Source organism: Macaca nemestrina, chromosome 13 (assembly GCF_043159975.1).
Source record: "Macaca nemestrina isolate mMacNem1 chromosome 13, mMacNem.hap1, whole genome shotgun sequence".
NCBI lineage: Eukaryota > Metazoa > Chordata > Mammalia > Primates > Cercopithecidae > Macaca > Macaca nemestrina.
Genome location: NC_092137.1, coordinates 20,492,387 through 20,511,847, shown reverse-complemented (window position 1 = coordinate 20,511,847; position 19,461 = coordinate 20,492,387). Strand labels below are relative to the sequence as shown.

The 19,461-nt window shown below is 51.0% G+C and overlaps 2 long non-coding RNA genes across 3 annotated transcripts; one reads left to right on the top strand and one right to left on the bottom strand.

The window, feature by feature from the left end:
* Positions 1-156: 156 nt before the first annotated feature.
* On the bottom strand, positions 157-4,918 carry LOC105479871 (uncharacterized). The gene is made up of 3 exons (XR_986140.3): positions 4,685-4,918; positions 1,001-1,106; positions 157-308 (listed from the first exon to the last, which is right to left on the bottom strand). It is a non-coding gene; the product is annotated as an uncharacterized lncRNA (long non-coding RNA).
* On the top strand, positions 3,309-17,483 carry LOC139357784 (uncharacterized). Of its 2 annotated transcripts, none has more exons than XR_011611540.1 (3): positions 3,309-3,767; positions 5,051-5,120; positions 16,891-17,483. It is a non-coding gene; the product is annotated as an uncharacterized lncRNA (long non-coding RNA). The 2 variants fall into 2 exon arrangements; XR_011611539.1 differs by having other exon boundaries at positions 5,051-5,252.
* Positions 17,484-19,461: the final 1,978 nt, after the last annotated feature.

Genomic DNA, 19,461 nt, shown 5'->3' with positions numbered 1-19,461 from the left:
CATTACAGACAAGTTCCAACGATAGTACAGAGAGTTCGTTCCCATGTACCCTCACCCAGCTTCCACTAATGTTAACGTCTTACATAACCATGGTACACTTGTAAAAGCAAAGAAATTAACATTGGAACAATACTATTAATTGAACTACAGCTTTTATTTGGATTTTACCAGTGTTTTCTTAAGGGACATTACATTGTCATTTTTCTTGTCTAGGCCCAATCCCGGTTGCCACATTGTATTTAGTTGTCACTTCCTTTGGTCTCCTTTCACCTGGGACAGCTTCTCAGGGTTTCCTTGCTTCTTATGACCTTGACAATTTTTTTAAAAAATTATGATAAAATAGATATATAACATGAAAGTTGCTATTTTAACCATCTTTAAGTGTATAATTAAGTGGCAGTAATTGCATTCACAATGTTGTGAAACCATCATCACTATTTCCAAAAGAGAAACTCTGCCCATTAACCAGTAAGTCTCTACTCTCCTCCTCCCAGGTACCTCTTTTTTTTTTTTTTTTTTTTTTTTGAGACAGAGTCTTGCTCTGTTGCCCAGGCTGCAACGATCTTGCGACCTTGGCTCACTGCAACCTCTACTTCCCGGGTTCAAGCAATTCTCCTCCCTCAGCCTCCTGAGTAGCTGGGATTACAGGTGCCTGCCAACATGCCCAGCTAGTTTGTTATATTTTTAGTAGAGACAGGGTTTTGCCATGTTGGCCAGACTGGTCTCAAACTCCTGACCTCAGGTGATCCACCCACCTTGGCCTCCCAAAATGCTGGGATTATAGGTGTGAGCCACCGTGCCTGGCCCCAGGTACCTCTTAAGAGGCTTAGAGGAGCCCCCACCCCAGCCTCATGCCCAAGAAAGAGGTCTTGTTGTTTCTGGCCAGAATCAGTCCTTCTAGACCCCAGAGCTACACAAAGAAGCCTGCAGGAGTCGCTCCCTTCCTTGTGGTGTCCATGGAGGGCACCAATACTTGATCCTTAGCAAAATGCATACTCACTAAGGGTAGAGAGAAGTAGGAAGCCCGCATCCTGCCCCCTTCTCCCGTGTTGGCTTTTGTTTGTTGGTTGGTTTGTCTTCTGAGACAGGCTCTTGCTCCGTCAGGGCTGGAATGCAGTAGAGCAATCACGGTTCACTGTAGCCTCCACCACCCCCTCACCCGGGCTCAAGTGATCCTTGGGCCTCAGCCTCCCGAGTAGCTTATGCACAACCACACCCAGCTAAGTTTTAATTTTTCTTATAGAGACTTGGTGTCCCTGTGTTGCCCAGGCTGGTCCTGTATTGGCTTTTTAACAAAGGCTGAGACACCTTAGACATAGCTTCTGACAGCTCCCTGGCTAAAGTCTGAACACCCAGCACTAGCATTTCTCTTTGTGGGGTCAGTGTGGGGCTCTCAGAGGAGTCTACCCAGGCAGAGAACCCTAGACAGAGGTGCCCACTGCCCACCGGCCCCAGCTCTTATCACCGTCATGGTAGTCATGCAGATGAGAGTATCGCTCTGCATAACTGCAGTCCCACATTGGGGATGCCATCCTCAACAGGCTGTCTCCAAGGGCACACTGGACACAGAATGACCTCAAAGCCAGGGGTATGAGCCCACAGCCCACGCCATGCGGGCCTCTGCCATCTTGTAACAGGCATGGGACAGCAATGTGCCTGGCTTGCTGCCCCCAGGGCCACAGCCTTCTGGCCAACATCAGCAGGCTCAGCCCTGCCACAGATCCGGGCACTCAGGATCCGGGCGCCCATTGCCAGACTCCTGTCATCGGTCTCCAGCCACCTGTCCAGACACTCGTGCACCCCGATGGGACGTCCGTACTTGCTGCTTCCTCCCCTTTCCCTTACAAAATATCCTTCTATAACTCTTCATGGCAGCAAACCTTTTACCAGTCTATGCAGAGCCTGTTTTTCTCTGAATCCAGTTTAGCTTTCCCAGTAACCAGGATGGTTGGTCATCCTATTTCCCAGCCTCTGCACCTACCGATCCCCACCAGGAAAGCCCAGATTATTCACACCTCCACGTAGCCATCCCTCCTGACCTCCGGCCTTCATAAATGCTGTTCCCTCCACCTGAATGTCCTTCCTCATCTTTGACTATCAAAAGCCAATGCAGTGTTCAAGTCCGGCTTCTCTGTGAGGGCTTCCCAGTCCCCGCCTTGGAGTCAGAGCTCCCTCCTCCCTCCCCCTGGGCTCACTTTGAAGCTCCAAAGGGAAGGGCCTCAGGGCTGGAGCAAGGCATGGATCCCCCTGAGTGTGCAAAGTGTCAGAATCAGTAACTGGCACAGCTCCAGCTGCCTCCCTCTCCTCACCCAATAGTGAACAGCACGAGGGCAGACACAGCTGGTTTTACCCTGTTACACATCAGATGCTCATTAATGCTGTATTCCCAACCTCCTCCAGTGGTGTTTGCCGGCCCCTCGGGCCTCGTGTTGTCGCTCTGGCACCCTGGGGGCTCAGGTGGAGCCACGGCCAGGACAGGTCTCACCATTGACAAGAGCACTCAAGCTCCCAGATGAACTCCCGCCCTGTCCAAGCACTACAGCCTGGACTGGGGCCGACCTGCTTCCAATGACCCACAGTCCATCCCCGCCTTACCTTATCCATAGGAGCCATTTGACAAGCTCTTGTTGAACAAATGCTACAAATGAGCGCATGGGCTGTGTCCTGAAGGTGATTAATGGTTTACTAGACGTGTGGGAGAGTGGATGTATGCAATGGGAGACTGGGCTAGGTGGTTGCGGGCAAGAAAGGTGCCCTCTAGCACCCTGGACACAAGAGCAGACTGCAGACAACTGGTGGAAATGGTAGCAGGAGGAGAAGTCCCCAGGTGAATCTTTGGGGCCCTGCTCAAGTGGGGAGGCCCACAGGCTCTCAGGAGGGAGCGCTCTCAGCCCCAGAGGGCTGCTGGTAGCAAGGGTTAAGAACCACTCCTTGGCTGGGCGCGGTGGCTCACGCCTATAATCCTAGCCCTTGGGGAGGCCGAGGCAGGCGGACTACCTGAGCTCAGGAGTTCGCGACCAGCCTGGGCAACACGGTGAAACCCAGTCTCTACTAAACTACAAAAAAATTATCTGGGCATGGCGGCATGTGCCTGTAGCCTCAGCTACTTGAGAGGCTAAGGCAGGAGAATTGCTTGAACTCAGGAGGCAGAGGTTGCAGTGAGCCGAGATCGTGCCACTGCACTCCAGCCTGGGCGAGAGAGAAAGACTCCGTCTCAAATAAAAAAGAAAAAAAAAAAGAAAGAAAGAAAGAACCACTCCTCAAGCAGCCAGCTTGGGACAGGTAGCGGGAGTGGCCAGCCAGAGGCCAGGAATGGGTCCCGCACATTCCTAAGTCAGCAATTTGGCTTTAGGGGAGAAGGCATGTGCAGTGCAGAGGAAGGGTGGAAGAAACAGATGCATGAGGGAAACTCCCGTCCCAAGCCAGAAGGGGCAGCTGCAGCCCACATCCCAGCAGGACAGGGAGGGGTAGACAAGGCTGGGTCGGGCTGGCGCTGCAGAGAGCCAGTGGCGTTGAGGTGGCCCCACCCTAGGGCAGGAAGACAATACCAGGCAGGGCAGGGCAGGGCAGCGGTGGGTGACCCCGGCTGAGGTCCAGATACCCCTGCTTCCTTTTGGGAGACAGCTTTCACAGCACACCTCGGCATCTGATGGGGCAAACAATGGAGGCTTCTGGCAGCCGCAGAGAGCAGAGCGTGGTGAGAGGCATGGACAGCTCCCCACCAACCCCGTGAAGCTGAATTGGACGGAATACAGGGCTGGCGTGAGGTGAGGACCCCCTGAGAATGCAAAATGTCAGAGCCAGTAACTGCCACTGATGGCGATGGAGGTAGAGCTGGGGGCAGGGGAGTGGGGACTGATGGCAGCAGCCATTGATTCTACAGCAGTCCCTGAACTGTGCACTTCACTTGCATTCATTCAACAAACATTTACCGGAGGCCAACTGGGCACCAGGGATAGAACAATGAACCGCGTAAATGTGACCCCTCTGTCTTCTCAGTTTTTCTCCCCTACCCTGGCACATGAGGCCAGCATTATTATCCTTACCTTAAAAATCAAGGAATTGAAGCTCAGAGAGATGGAGGTGGTGGGGACACTCAGCTGTGTGGCAGAGAGGTTTCCACCCCTGCCAGACTGTCCTGGGTGTGCCTCCACCTCCCATACCACAGGGCCTGTCAATTCCTCCCAGCTGCCAAGGATCCAGGGACCCTCCTCTGAAATTCTGAAACTGTCAAGGCCAGAAGGTGGCTGTTCCCTTGCAGTTTCTGGGAGGATGTGAATTGCAGCAAGCCTGTGACACAGGGACCTCCCAACACGTATGCCACCCTCCTGGTATCTCCCCTAGACGCCCAGCACGGTTGCTTTTTGAGAAAGTTTTATTATGTGTGGAAGTTAGAGGAGCTGTATTGTACTTTTTCCTGGGGCATTTGTTGAAGGAGGAAGATCCATTTTACAGATGAAGAAAGTGAAGCCAGAAGGACAGATTTGTTAGCTCAGCCTCACACAAGCAGACAAAGCTTGGGCCAGAGCCTGAGCCCCCTGCTCCCAGCCCAGGATTCTCTGCCAGACACCAGGCAACCAGCCAAGCGTGGCTGTGCCCTCTCTGCCCTTCTCCTGTTCCAGCCCCTCCAAGGCTCTGAAGGCCTGACCTACTTCAGATTCTATCCCCAGCGGCTCGCTCTCACCTCTCTCCACAAGGGTTAGCAATGCTGCCTTTCCAGGGTTCCCCTCCTGGTCTGGAGATGGGAGAGGGAGGCCTCGTTCCCTGCAAAGAAAGAACTGTCCAGGGTCCATGCCAAAGGCAGGCCGGTTCTGGGGCTCTGGCTCTTTTAGGCTCTCAGATCCCCCAGGTGGGTGCAGGAAGCTACTCCCCAGGTTGTGCCTCAGCAGAGCACACTCCTGAGGGTGCCTGTCCCACCTCAACAGCCCCAGAGAAAGGGTCACACCACCCCACCTTCCCTGTTCTCACAACTCGGAAATGATAGGGAAAAAACCCTCCAGTTGGCATTCATTCTAAAAGCAGTTCTATTTTGTGCTCCTTTCCTGTTCAGAATAAATAGCAACATAACATTTGAACAGAAGGATGGGAGTGATTTCCACGTGGGCCCCTTACCCAGCGAGGTAAGAAATAATTAATTGCTCAGATACCGTGAGGGGAGTGTCCCGGAGCCTCCTGCAGATGCCCTGACAGCGCCTGTACCTACTGTTGGCGCCATGTCCCAGGAATTGTGTCCTCCCTGTCGTCGTTGCCCGGTAGGTTCTTGGTGGGTAGAACACGATGCCTGTAGGGAGTGGGGAGGCCCCTGGTCCATCCCAAAGGTCTCCCCAGAACCCAGGGGCGTAACAATCTCCAGACAGCTCCAGGCAAGAACGTCTGGTCATCCTGGCAATAACTGCCTTGCTGGCACCTACACTCTGCCCACAACCAGAGGGAGTGTCCTAAAAACATACACTTCATCAAGCCCTCTCTCTGTGAAATGCCCTTAGGAACCCATTCAGGGCTGGGCATGGTGGCTCACACCTATAATCCCAGCACTTTGGGAGGCCGAAGCAGGCAGATCACTTGAGGTCAGGAGTTCGAGACCAACCTGGCCAACACAGAGAAACCCCGTCTTTACTAAAAATACAAAAATTAGCCAGGTGTAGTGGCACACGCCTGTGGTTCCCAGCTACTCAGGAGGCAGAGGCATGAGAATCGCTTGAACCCGGGAGGTGGAGGTTGCAGTGAGCCAACATCATGCCACTGCCCTCCAGCCTGGGTGACAGAGTGAGATTGTGTTTCCAACAAAGGAAAAAGATCATGTTCAGATGGAAAGGTCTGGCTGGAGAGGCACTTCATGAACCGGGCCCTGTTTAGCTTCCAGCCTCAATCCCAGCTCGGTTGCAGATGCCATTGTCTGTGCCCCAGTGCTGTTGTACAGGCTGCTCCCCTGCTAGGCTGACCTTATGTCCTATACTCATCTCCTTCCCAAGAGCTGTCCCTGCACCTGGCCTGTTCTAGAGACCTCTGCTAGGAGCTCCAAGGGTACTCTGTCACTTTGCAGCCACAAGACCTCATAAATGTACTATTTCACACAGTGACACAGCAGCTTCTCACAGGTAGCCCATTCGTGACACCTGGAAGCTTCACTGATGTACTACAAGAGCCATGACGTACTGAGGCCCACAAGTTTGGGCTTCTCTAAGGGAAAGGACATATTTGATGCCACTGTAGGTCCCTAGCATAGCACCAGGAACAAAGTAGGTGCTCAGTAAATGTTGATTGAGGCCAGGTGTGGTGGCTCACACCTGTAAACGCAGCACTTTGGGAGACCAAGGTGGGCAGATCACTTGAGCTCAGGAGTTTGAGACCAGCCTGAGCAACATGGTGAAACCCTGTTTCTACAAAAATACAAAAAATAGCCAGACGTACTGGCATGCACCTATGATCCCAGTTACTTGGGAGGCTGAGGCAGGAGGATTGCCTGAGCCTGGAAGGCGGAGGCCGCAGTGAGCCAAGACTGTGCTACTGCACTCCAGTCTGGGAGATGGAGTGTTTATTGAAAAAATAAAAGAATGTATGAACAAAAGTCCATACACTTGAGACATCAATCTCTTTTTCTCATGTTACAGCTAAATTCAGGAGTGGGATGGGCTCCATTTCCTAAGAAGCACTAAAATATCACCAGAGTGTAAAGAGAGAGAGAGAAAAAAGTATATCCAACAGGCCCCTTTTTAAGGATGAAACTGCATATTTTGCAAGGAATATTTTAATGAACTACTTGGGGTGGATCAAGATGCAAAAGATGGCTATTCCCTTGGCTTCTAAGGAGACTGAGCCCATTTAATTGGAAGGCTTTTGCTTTGTTGAGTGGAGTTTGTAGGTTCAGGCTTGGAGTCAGGGTGCTCAAGATCACAGAGAAGACATGGGACTCTCTCTGCCCTTCCCCGACACCACCCTCAAACTGCCAGACCAAGACACCCCATGTCTTGCCATTGCCCCCAGCCAATTCCACCAGGTCTTCAAGGCCCAACTCCCAGGCCACCTCCTCCACGAAGCCTTCCCTGATGTCTGGATGGAAATGTCTAAGTCTCCATCCTTGCTCTCCCTTCTGGCTCTTATGCCAGGCTGTTGATGCCTCGGGCCTTGCATTGCTAGAGGGCAAGGCTGTCTCCTTCACCCTTCTGCCCACAGAGAAATAGCACAGGGCCTGGCAGAGATACCAAAGGGAGTGGGATTTACTGAAGGAATTGCTGTCTGTTTGAATGAACCACACAGTGTGAGAGGTAGGGGGCTGGCAGGAAGTGGAGGTGCCCCCCGGGGGGACATGGTGGCTTGGTTCTGGGCCTGGCTTCAGTGAAGAGGACATGGGACAGAAGAGACCAGCATTTTTGTACTTCCTGCCTAAGGCTTATTAGATGTTACTTTTTAAAGAGATGTTCCATGGTTAAGTAAATATGGGAGATACTGGGTTAAGTCAGGCTAACTAGGTACCTTTAGAATGGAACTACTCAGTGTGTATGCGTTGTGGATCTCTATGAGTGGACCAGGCTATGCAATGTTTCTCAGACTTAGTTGACATGGAACCCCTGGTTCAAGCAATTCCTTGTTCCATGGAATACACTTTGGGAAATAGTGGAGAATACGGTCAAATCTAGGTGCATTTTAACAGTCTTCTTATTTTGCAGTGGGGGAGATAGGATCCAGAGGCGTGCTAGCAGAATCAGAGCAGAACCCAGGATACCTCCATCTCACCTTGACCTCAAAAGATTGCCCAGAGTGACAGAGTCCTTCAGAGTCTTCAGGCCAAAAGGATTAAGATAGCGATGTGACCTTAGAAGAGTCTCAGCTCCACCTGCCCAGCCCATGGTGTCCCTAGGCAAGACCGGGGTCACAATCTGAGTCCTAGACCCAGTTGGGTGCCCATTTGGAGGGCTGCAGGGGTTGGCATGGAGATTTCAGAAGTCTACTGCTCTTGGTTCATAGGATGGTGGCAGGAAATAAGACAATTCTCAGATCATTGCCTTGACCATCCTAGTAGAGCTGAAGAGGGGTGTGTGTGTGTAGGGGCTGTTGTGTGTCTTGGCCTTCCTGAAGTTCTCCTTCTCTCCAGGGCACTTGAGAGGCTGGACAGGGATAGACTGCTCTTCAGTAATAGGCTGGCATTTTTCTTTGCTGTGTTGTGACATCTCTTGGCTATAATATCTGGTGGCCCCTTATGTTACCTTCTGTGAGAGAAGGGAGAGGGAAGACCTTACACCCACCCAGAAAACTCTCTGGGACCCATTCTAGAAAGCCTATTGAGGGCAGGATGTGAAGGTCTCCCGTGGGCAGCGTGGGCAGCCCAGAGGCCCCACAGCAGAAGGCGGTTGAGCCAATCATGATGTTGACGCAATAGAATCCTAGGTAACCAGTGACAGGCTGCAACAGGGAAAAGGTGGTCCCCCACCAGGAAGCACAGCGAGATGGTTAAACATGCAGGCTCTGGCTAACCCTTGGCAGTGTGACCATGGGCAAATATTAAACCCCCTACTGCCTTAGTTTCCCCATGGAGACAAGCAGATCATAATGATGGTTCCTATGCTCAGGGTTGTTTAGCAGATTAAATCCATTCACTCCTCTGAACTGTGTCTGACATGTGGTAAGCGTCTTGCATGGCCGCCTCACGTACAGGCCCTGGAGCCTCAGGGCGGGCGAGGACCCCAGTCCTGCCACCGTCTAGCTGAGCGGCCTTGCAGAAGTTGCATGATCTTCCCCATATCTGTTTCCTCAGCTAGAAAATGGGATGATTAGGTGCCTGTAGAGTCATTGTTAGGCTTCGCTGAGTTAATTCTTATAAAGTGCTTGGACCCATGCCCATGACACTATAAGCAGTGTTGTAAGTTTATCAGTGACACAGGGAAATGAGGATACAAAATAATATGAAGTGAAAAAAAAAATCATCAAAAGACAAAATAGCCCAGGCTCTGTTTCTCAGGCCACATGAGCTGATTCCAGAAGTCTCTGGAGTTGAGCCAAGGTGACGCAGAGGGCAAGGCAGGCAGAGTCAGCCTCGCAGGCCTTAGCTTCAGTCCTGGGGAAAGCCACACATACTGGCACTCTGCTTACCAAGGGTGGTTCACCACCCATCCCCTAAGCCACCACCTCCCCAGGCCCAGGGGCAGGCTCCCTGTTGTAAACCCCAGGGCTCTGAGCACTGATTCCAAAGCACCTTTACCATGTTCCCCAGGGGTGCTATGGGCTGGAAACTTCTGCCTCAATGTCTGAGAGTTCCTGGGGAGTATCAGATGAGCCCCCAGTCCAGTGAATTCAAACCTTCAAAGTATGGACTTTAATAAAGGACCAAAAGTCAGGTTAAAGGGATGTAGTTAGAGTCCCCTATTTATTGGTTCTTTTTTCTTTTTTTGTGTGTAAAGTTTCAAATCTCCCCTTTGTGATCTCTTGTTTTCTCTGTCCCCAACTGGATGTGCAGTCTCGAAGGGATCCTACGCTTCTTGAATGAGGATTTGACATCTGGCAGAGGTCTTTATGAGCACATTTATGATCATCCTTCAAAGTAACCACATGAAATGGGTCACGGGCTTGTTCTCTTTTGGCAGACAGACGGGTTGAGTCACCACAAGATGCTGATATGGTTTAAATGTGTGGATATATATATACACACACACATACACATGTATATATCAATCAAGCTATACTTATCCCCAATAACAGAGGGGAAAAAGATATTCTTAGAATAAGAGTTGCATATTTTGGAAAACTTACCATGTGCCAGAGACTATTCTAATTATTTTATATAAACATGTCTCATGTGGTTTTCAAAACAACTATAGGAGATAAATATTATTATTACTTTTAACAAATGAAAGCAAACCTCAGGTTAAGTGACTGGCCCAAGGTCACACAGCAAGCAGTGACAGAGCTAAGTTATGCTGGCTCTAAAGACCATGTGTTATCAATTGTGTCCTCCTGCCTTGTTACGAAATGGAATCCATATCGAACCGCTAAGCCTTGTTTTTAGCAAATAACATGACTGTTTGGGCTGTGGGCTTAAGGAACAGTGGGTTCGGGGGCAAAGGTCATCCTCTAATACTGCTTTGTAATATTTCTCCCAGAGAAAGACTCTGGAGCCAGGCAGATCTGGATCCAGATTCCAATTCTGCCACTTCCTAGCTGTGTCCTCTCACCGGGCTCTCAGTGGCCTCCCCGGCCCGCATGCTCAGTGGAGTGTCTGGATGGCCCCGCAGGCCTTGTCCAGATCTGCTGGGCGACACAGTGCCTGGCTGTGCCCTGCTCCCGTACTTCCTCTGAGGAGAGCAGGTCATGGGTATCAGCTTACATGAGCCCTTTGGCTGCATGGATCAGGTGTAAAACAGACAGAGCTGAAGAATTTAAACTGAGATGTCAATTGTGGGGCAGGATTACTCAGAGCAGCCATCGCCCATTAGGCCAGAACACCTTCGTTTAAGTAAACCAACATCCCGGGGGACAGTGCCTGTTGAGTAAGCAGATGAGAGCCCTTCACTAGTGCTGAGTCCTCAGGCCTGCTGGGGACACCCCACACCTGCCCCTGCAGGAGAGCAGTGTCCAGGAGCAGGCACCTCAGATCCATCCAAGTCACACAGGGAGGCCAGCAGGGCAGCGGGGACGCTGAATGCTCTCCGCATCCTGAGGTCCCTGACCTCATAGGCTGGAGGGGAGCATTTGCTTTGTCCTGTGGAAAGTCCCCAAGTGGACGGGCTAACAATTGATTCCAGTTGCACCCACGCTGCTGACTCTGGCCACGTTTCCTATACTTCCGTTCCTGTGATCCATCTCTTGCCCCTTCCAGATCAGACAGTGACCTCCCGGGCCTCCTGGGGATACAGTTGTCCTCCCTGCACTCAGATCTGGAGCTGCTGCTTCCTAGCGGAGGAGTCAGCCTGCCGAGCAGGGCTGTTGTCAAGCCCTTAGCCCTCCCCACCTCCGCCTCTGCCCGCTTTCCTGTCCCAGCTGTAGGCCTCTCTGGGGACTCATTTAAACTGAAGACAATTGCCTCAGATAAAGAACAACTGGTCTCCTCCCTACGTGGCTAAAATTATCAAAAACCAAACAGGGCGTTGCTGACCTCAGCCTTCCCCAGCCTTTCTCCCGCCCTGGTCCACTTGAATGTCCCTCTGGGAGCTTGTGACAGCTGCCTACGTGGGACCCCACACAGAAACGGGGCTGAAGAAGGCAGACCCAGCCTCTCAAGGCATTCAGTCCCTGCAGTGTCTGCAGCCAAATCCCAAGATAGAGCCAGTCTGCGTGGTTCCCTGGCCCCAGGCTTCTCGGAGTTCCTCCGCCAGCCCATGAGGCTGAGCTGCGCTGCCTGCATTTCCTGGCTTCACATCACGTACACATAGAGCTTGGGGCCGGGGCAACCATGGCATGGAAGCCCAGACCACCTAAATTCTTCCTTAGGACCACCAGTGCCATTGCCTCAGCCACAACCCCTTGAGACTGCTCCTGGACCAGCGTGGCGACTGGTCCCACAACCATCTCCATGCCTGCTTCCTCTTCCCCATTGAAGCCTCTCAACATCTGTCATTCTTGGTGTTAGATATATCCCAGCTCCTGTATTATTCCATTGCATCCAGAATGCCTTGAGGAAGGAATATCATAGTCCCCTTTGTTTTAACCCCCTCTTCCCAGAGAGATGTGCTCAGCAGTAGGTGCCCAACAGGAAGTGTTTGATCAAGAGCTTATTTGTCCCTCCAGGAGATATTCAAGGAGAGCCCCCATCCAGACCCCAAGAGAGAAGAGCTACCATGTCTCACAGGGCTCACAGCCCGTCACCCACATCATCCCACAGAGGGCGGGGATTATGCCCAGTTTGCAGAAGGGTTGGAAAAGGCCAGGGAGGGGAAGTGACTGGCTCCGCTTACATGGACCCAAGACTCACTCCAGGTCCCCTGACCTCCCGCTGAAAGCTCTTTGCACCAACTGTCCTGGCCCCAGCTGGTCCAGCTCACCAGAAGTTAGGCAGGGATGGGAGGAGGCTGGGCGGGGGGACATGAAAGGCAAAAGTAGCAGTCCCCTCACATGGGACTGTCCCTCCAGGTCCTTTCCCCGGGACCCCTCCCTGGAGAGAGCTCTCCCTGCTCTCCCTGCCTTCCTTTCCCTTCTGTCCACCCTAATAGCATAGGTTTTGGTGTCAGGCAGTCCTGGGTTGGAATCTCAGATTCCCAGGGACAGTCATGATTTATACCTGTTGTCCCGGTATACTAATACATCAAGGCTCCTTGTCACCCTCAAACATGCACATTAGGACCATCCATCATGTGTCCCCCTTACAAAGGCAGAAGGCAAGGTCTGAGGACAGCTGGAGGATGACCTAGCCAGGGAGCCCCTGGGAACCCATCTGGTTCTGCGATGGAGGGGAACAGAGAATGGGGTGCTTCCCTGATGGCCCTGCTGTGGAGGAGCTGGCTACATCTGCAGGGAGATTCTGCAGCCCCAGAAGGAAGCCCTGGCCTTGTGTCTCAGGTTGCTTTGCAAAACAAGCACCAGGAAAGAAAAACAGCATCTATATTTCCCCGAGGTGGGCCAGCATCCAGAGGCTGAAGACACCTGGGGATGGGGACACCACATCACACACTTCAGGAAGTGCCAATCACATCACGGTCTGAGTGAACGGTGCCTCCTGGGAATGTACAGCTCCCAGCCTGCTCACTGCAAAGCAGGAACTGGTGAGCTGTGACTAGATGATGTCATAAAGCAAGAATAAGTAAGGACCAGGAAAGCTACAAAATATAGAAGCCTACATCTATTTATTTATTTTATTTATTTATTTATTTATTTATTTTATTTTATTTTTTTGAGACAGAGACTTGCTCTGTTGCTCAGGCTGGAGTGCAGTGGTGTGATCTCTGCTCACCTCAACTTCCACCTACTGGGTCAAGCAACTCTCCTCCCTCAGCCTCCTGAGTAGCTGGGATTATAGGCACTCACCACCATGCCCGGCTAATTTTTGTATTTTTAGTAGAGACAGGGTTTCACCATGTTTGCCAGGCTGGTCTCTAACTCCTTACCTTGTGATCCACCTGCTTTGGCCTCACAAAGTGCTGGGATTACAGGCGTGAGCCACCATGCCCAGCCAGAAGCCTATATCTTTAAGGAGAGGAATCATTTTGTCTGGGGAGAAACTCCTTTAAATCAGTTCAACTCAATTCATATGAACAAATATTGATCATGCAATTACTGTGTGCTCTGCTGGGCAAGGCCATTACAGTGGGGGTGGTGGTGGGGTGATCAGGTACTGTCATTGAGAAGCTCATAGGACAGGAGAGGAATGCGCAGGCCTGTCCCTGCCTCTCCCCAGGCAGAGTGGAACTAAGGCAGGAGGAGGTGCAGGGCAGGATGGGAGCAGGGGCGGGCTATGGGGTAGGGTGTGTCGGCTCAGCCAACACTGTTCACGTTTCACAGAACAAAGGCACACCCACTGGGGCCCCTGAGTGGTTTGGGGGTAGGGGTACAGATATTCAGGGGCGATCATCTCAGCCACAGAGCCAGGGCTCTTGAGAGCTGGATTAACATCCAGGAATCCCAGTGTCTAGGAATCCAGCAACAGCCCATGGCCAGATAATAAAGAGTGCTGAGTTCCAGGCTGAGGAGTTTGGACTTGATTCGGGAGGCTATGAGGAGCCTTGTGCTGTTTCTGAGGAAAGGAGTGACTCGATCCAATTCTTGAATAGCTTGGGAGAACTGGGGCCCCCGCTTACGTTGTTCCCCATGCCCTCCCCTCAGATGGCTGTCCCTTGCTCGTCCCTTTGTCAGTGAGATGGGGGCTTAAACCAGAAGTGACTCTGAGCCTTGCACAGCACAAGTCATGGCAGGGTAGCTTCCAGGAGGAGAGAGCCTGTGGCCCAGGCTGAGGCAAGCCTTCCCCGACCTGCAGTCCCCAGGAACTGCTCCATCCTAGCAGAGAGTGACTTCCTCAGGGAGGTGGCTCAAGGCCACTTGGACATGCTAACCAGGGCCAGCGTCAAATGGGTAGAGACGAGCCTGGAAGGAGCTAAGAGAACTGATGAACTTTTCCACGGCTGTTTGCTCCAGCAAGCAGGTGGAACTAAGGCTGGTGGAGATGCAGGGCGGGATGCAGGGACCATTTTACAGCAGTAAAATGCACTGAAATACATTGCATGGTGTGTTTGTAGCCTGCGGCTGCTGTGACAGACAACCACCAACCGAGTGGCTTAAAACAACACAAATTTATTCTCTCACAGCTCTGGAGGCCAGAAGTTCAAAATCAAGGTGCTGGAAGCACCTTACTCCCTCAGAGCTCCAGCGGAGACTCCTTCCTTGACTCTTGCAGCTTCTGGTGGTGCCAGGAGGCCTTCGGCTCACGGCTGCAGACCTCTAATCTCACCTCTGTCTTCACATAACCTTCTCTTCTCTGTGTCTTTTTTTTCCTTCTGTCTAAGGACACTTGTCTTTAGATTTAGGACTCATATGGATATTCCTAGATGACGTCATCTCAAGATCCATGACTTAATTACATCTGCAAAGACCCCTTTTCTTTTTTATTTGAGACAGGGTCTCACTCTGTTGCCCAGGCTGGAGTCCAGTGGTGCAATCGTGGCCCACTGCAACCTCCACCTTCCAGGCTCAAGGGATCCTCCTATCTCAGCCTCTCGAGTATCTGGGGCCACAGGCATATGCCACCGTGCCAAGCTATTCAGAGATGGGGTCTCAGCATATTAGCCAGGCTGGTCTCGAACTTCAGAGCTCAAGTAATCTGCTCACCTCGGCCTCCCAAAGTGCTGGGATTATAGGTGTGAGTCACTGTGTCAGGCCTAAAGATTGTTTTTCTAAATAAGACCGTATTCACAGGTTCTGGGACTTAGGAAAGGGACATATCTTCTTGGGACCACCATGGAACCCACCACATAGAGAGGCTTTGGAATCAGCGAGAGTTAGGCTGAAAACCTGTCTTAACTACTTACTTGTTGGTCTTGGGCAAGTTTAATAATCTCCTAGAACCTCCTTTCTTTGTGCTTAAAATAGGAGTAATGATATCTATTCACACAGTTGCTATGAGAATTAAATGAGAGATGGCTGCTTGGCATACAGTGCACACTCAGCGAACGGTATCGATGACAATGATGACAATGACAATGATGACAAATTGACTCAGAGAAGTGAAGAGATTTGTACAAGGTGGCACAGCTCTTTAAGTGGCAGAGCCAGAGTTGGAACTCAGATCTACCTCCCACCGAGGCCATCCTCTTCTCATATGACCAGTCTCCTTGCTATCTCCACAGTAGTTTCAGCCTTGCTATGTTGGCTTGTTTCTCAGTGGCATGCCATGCTGGTCTGATATATCCCAGAGACTGTGGGGTGAACCACATCTTCCAGTGGAGTGAATAGTTGACTTTTGGCACCAGATGGTGATATTAGGATCAGAACTTGGCCTTGAGTTGTTCCACAGGCAAGAGGGGACATCAGGCTCTGGTCTCCCCTTGGGTGGGAAGATACTGGTCACAGCATCACTGTCAGGGGGTCACTGACCATTTGCCACGTGGCGGGCATGGGGTGCACTCTTTCCAAGTGCTGTCCCACCAAGCCTGCCCCATCCCTGTGGGAGAGGGACAGCATCCCATATGGGGTTTAATGTAAGGAAACGAGGCTTTCTCTGCATTCAGGGCAGCAGCCTCATCTTGGAATATACGGTGCCACTGGCCCACAGTGAAAGACCTGGTGTCTGCAAAATAATGGCAGGATTAATTCCTCCATCTCTGAATCCTTTCAAAACCCGATCCGCCCTTCCCCAAAAAAAGATCTAACTTACTTTGATCTTGAAAGCCCCTGCCATTCCGATTTCCTGGGCTGTCTGCATGGCTTTAACCGGAGGGCATTCTTGTTAGTGCAATTGCTACTTACAGTGATCCTGGGCTTGTTCTGAACCCTGGGGAAGAGAAGACATGGGCTTAGGCTTCCATCTTTGGTGGGATAATGGCCTAACACATTCCGAGTCTCGGTGGAGGCTGCTGCTGATCCCCGGGGAGGGGTCTGGTCCTGGATTCTCCAGGACAGTGCCTGAGGTGCCGAGGCAGCTGGATCCTAAGGAAGCTCATTGAGTAACAAATTTATTACCTAAAAAGAAAATTGGTGGAAGGGGTAAGGAGTGGAAAGGACAAGAATGTTTCCCTTCTAGTGAAACATGGAACAGTTCTGGCAGCAGGAAACAGGGAAAAAGCAAAGCTGGGTGAGTGGGCATCATAGCAGGAAGCGGGATGAGGAGGGAGGCAGAAGGGCTTCCTGCCAAGGTGACTTCCAGGTGCAAAGTCCTCCAGCCATAGGAGGTGCAGAGCTGTGTCCTCTCCTCCAGGGGGCATCTCAGAGACACAGGGCTTAGGTGGAGGGAGTGGGAGACTGCCCTATCTGTCAGTCAGCAAACTTTCACCAGATGCCCTGTTTGTGGCCAGCATTGTGCTACCCCAGGTGATAGCAATTGTCAACCCCCAGGCCCCACCCTCTAATACCCAGGGCCATTTTTCTTTGTCCATTCTCCTCTTCTTCACTTTCCATCCTGGCCAAGTCCAAACTCAACCCAACTCAATGGCCAACCTGACAATGGTTCAAGAATGGGGACAGCTCCTTCTCCCTGGACCTGCCCACATCTGAGACCATTCTTGAGCCCTTCTTTGCTGAGATGGTATACTTGGTTGCAGCTGTCAACAAAGCGGGGTTCAGGCAGGGCTCCCTCTCTGTGGCAGCTGCTTACATAGCCCATCACACCAGGCTCTTCTATGGGCACAGGCCAGGATAGGGGTTGTCCTGCCATGGGGATCAGTAAGTATAAGGCATCTGTCTTAGTCTGTTTGTACTGTTTTAACAAAACACCTTAGACTGGGTAATGTGTAAAGAACAGAAATTTATTTCTTACAGTTCTGGAGACTGGGAAGTCCAAGATCAAGGCACCAGCAGAGAGGTGAGGAAGCTCTCTCTTTTCAAGATGGTGCCTTGTTGCTGTGTCCTCACATGGTGGATGGTGGTGGAAGAGACTCCCTTCAACCTCAAGTCCTTTTACAAGGGTGTTAATGCCATTCGTGAAGGCACAGTCTTCATGATTTAATTACCTCCTAGAGGCCACAAATCTTAATACTGTTAAATCAGGGATTAAGTGTCAGCATGAATTTTGGAGGAGACACCATTATTCAAATCGTTGCTGCATCCTTTGCCGTTGGATACTCATTGTCCAGCTTATGATCTGAGAAACATTTTAGTCTTTGGAGAAAGGGGACCATTGTTAATGTTGCTCCAAGGCAGAAGACCTAAGATTCCTTGTAAAATGTTGATCTCAGAAGTTCATTTCACTCTTAAATCGTTTCAAAAGCTCCCATTCATCCCAGGATAGCCTGGTCTTCTCAGTGTAGCCTACAAGCCCCAGCACAATCCACCCTTTGCCACTCAAACAGAATCCTGCCACTCCACGTGCTCCCTGTCCCCCCACAAGCTTGAATCAATTGCTGGATTCTGAGTAGGCCATGCTTGTTGGTTCTAATGCACCTCTGCACAAGCTGTTTCCTTCCCCAGAACACTCACATCCTTGTCTGTGTAAAAAATGTTTTTTTCATCTTCAAACACTCAACTCAAACTTTAGCTCTTCAATAATGTGGTAGAGGGTGATCATGGATGGAGGCCTAGAATGAAGTGTCCCTTTGGAGCTTTGTATCTCAACTTCTGTGAAATTATTAGAGGTAATCAGGGAAATAAATAGGCCAGGCACGGTGGTTTACGCCTTTAATCCCAACACTTCGGGAGGCTGAGGTGGGTGGATCGCCTGAGGTCAGGAGTTCAGGACCAGACTAGCCAACATGGTGAAACCCTGCCTCTACTAAAAATGCAAAGAAAATTAGCCAGGTGTCATGGGGCATGCCTGTAGTCCCAGTTACTCAGGAGACTGAGGCAGGAAAACCGCTTGATCCCAGGAGGCGGAGGTTGCAGTGAGACTAGATCACACCACTGTACTCCAGCCTGGGCGACAGAGTGAGACTTTGTCTCAAAACAATAAAAATAAATAAATAAATACATAAATAAATGAACCTAAGTGTGTTTAATTGTCCAAGTCCAAGGTGAGTGCTCTAAATGTACACATATTTTAAGTGTATTCAACTGTTAAAGGGATGGCATGCAGAGCACAGATGCTTGAGTCTCTCCATCCAAAAATACAAAAGAACAAAAAGTAACAATTATTAAGGCATTTAAATAAAGTATCCCCTAAGCACGTGCCTAGGCTGTCCACTGATCCACCCCCATATAGGGGTGAGGAAGAGAGACTCAAATGTTTCTGGGGTGCTGGGACCATTCTGAAATCCACTGACCAGGATGTTCTAGGAAAATGAGTGGCTTCCACAGTCCCCTGCTTGATGTTTGCTTTATTGGGTGGGGTGAGGGCCTAGAAGCTGGTGGGAATGGGGGTGTTAACAGTGAAGGCCCCTCCTGAAGAAGGCAGAGGGGTCTCTCTAGCTTCTTTCCCTCCGAACAGCGCTCCCCACCCTCCCGCCCTGCCCTTCCCTGCCCTGCTTTGCCCTGCCCTGCCCTGCTCTGCCCTGCTGTTCCTGCCAGGCCCGCAATGAGCAGCTCATTGGCCTCCCTCTCTGGCTCTGCACAGAGCCAAGAAGGATGGGTCAGGCCTGCAGCTGAAGGGGAAACAAAAGCTGTTTTCATGAAAGACGGTATTGATTCTGTTTTCAAAAAGACGAAACCCCACTTCTGAAATGAGTCACTGTGGGAAGGATTTGAAATGTGACATTTTCCTTTTCATCTCTTCTTTTCCTTCTGAAATTTCAAAGTTGAGCCTGGCAATGGAAGTAGGTAAAGATTTAACCAAGTAAGCCTGTAGAACATTGCTTCCCACTCCCCCGCCCTTTATTTATTAACTCTCAAGAACCATGTGGCACAAACAAAAGTGCTTGGGGTCTGAGTGCCAAAAGACCTGGATCGAGGTCCCAGGTTCACACGACCTGGAGGCTTTCTTCCTCCACGGGGCACCTGCAGTATCTCTGGGGGTGCCCAGCCCTTCTGGGGTCTCCAGCAGGCACCCCGATTCTGACCCATGCAGGGGGCAGGCAGTGAGCAGGAGGACAGGCTTATCTGGCTGAGGAGGCCGGCCCATGGCACCTGCTCATGCCAGGAGGCACATCTAAGACGCCCTGCAGCTCCACAGACCATTCCAGCCAGCTGGGGATGTGGGGGAGAGCAGAGTGGCCTCCTCCCCCGAGCTGTGTTTGTGGGGCTGTTTGATGTTTCCCTAAATAGGTATCAGATTGAACATTTTGAAAGATCCCACCTTATGTAAGTGTTACCCTTTAAAATAGAAACTCTACTTCATATTATTTTCAGCTTTCTATGAAATAAGCCTCAGATCCCTCCAAGAGCCCTTTGTCTAAGGAAGAGGGGACTGGGGGTGGGAAGGCCGAGGTCCAGGGAGATTGAGGTTGTTTGTCTGTTTTTAGA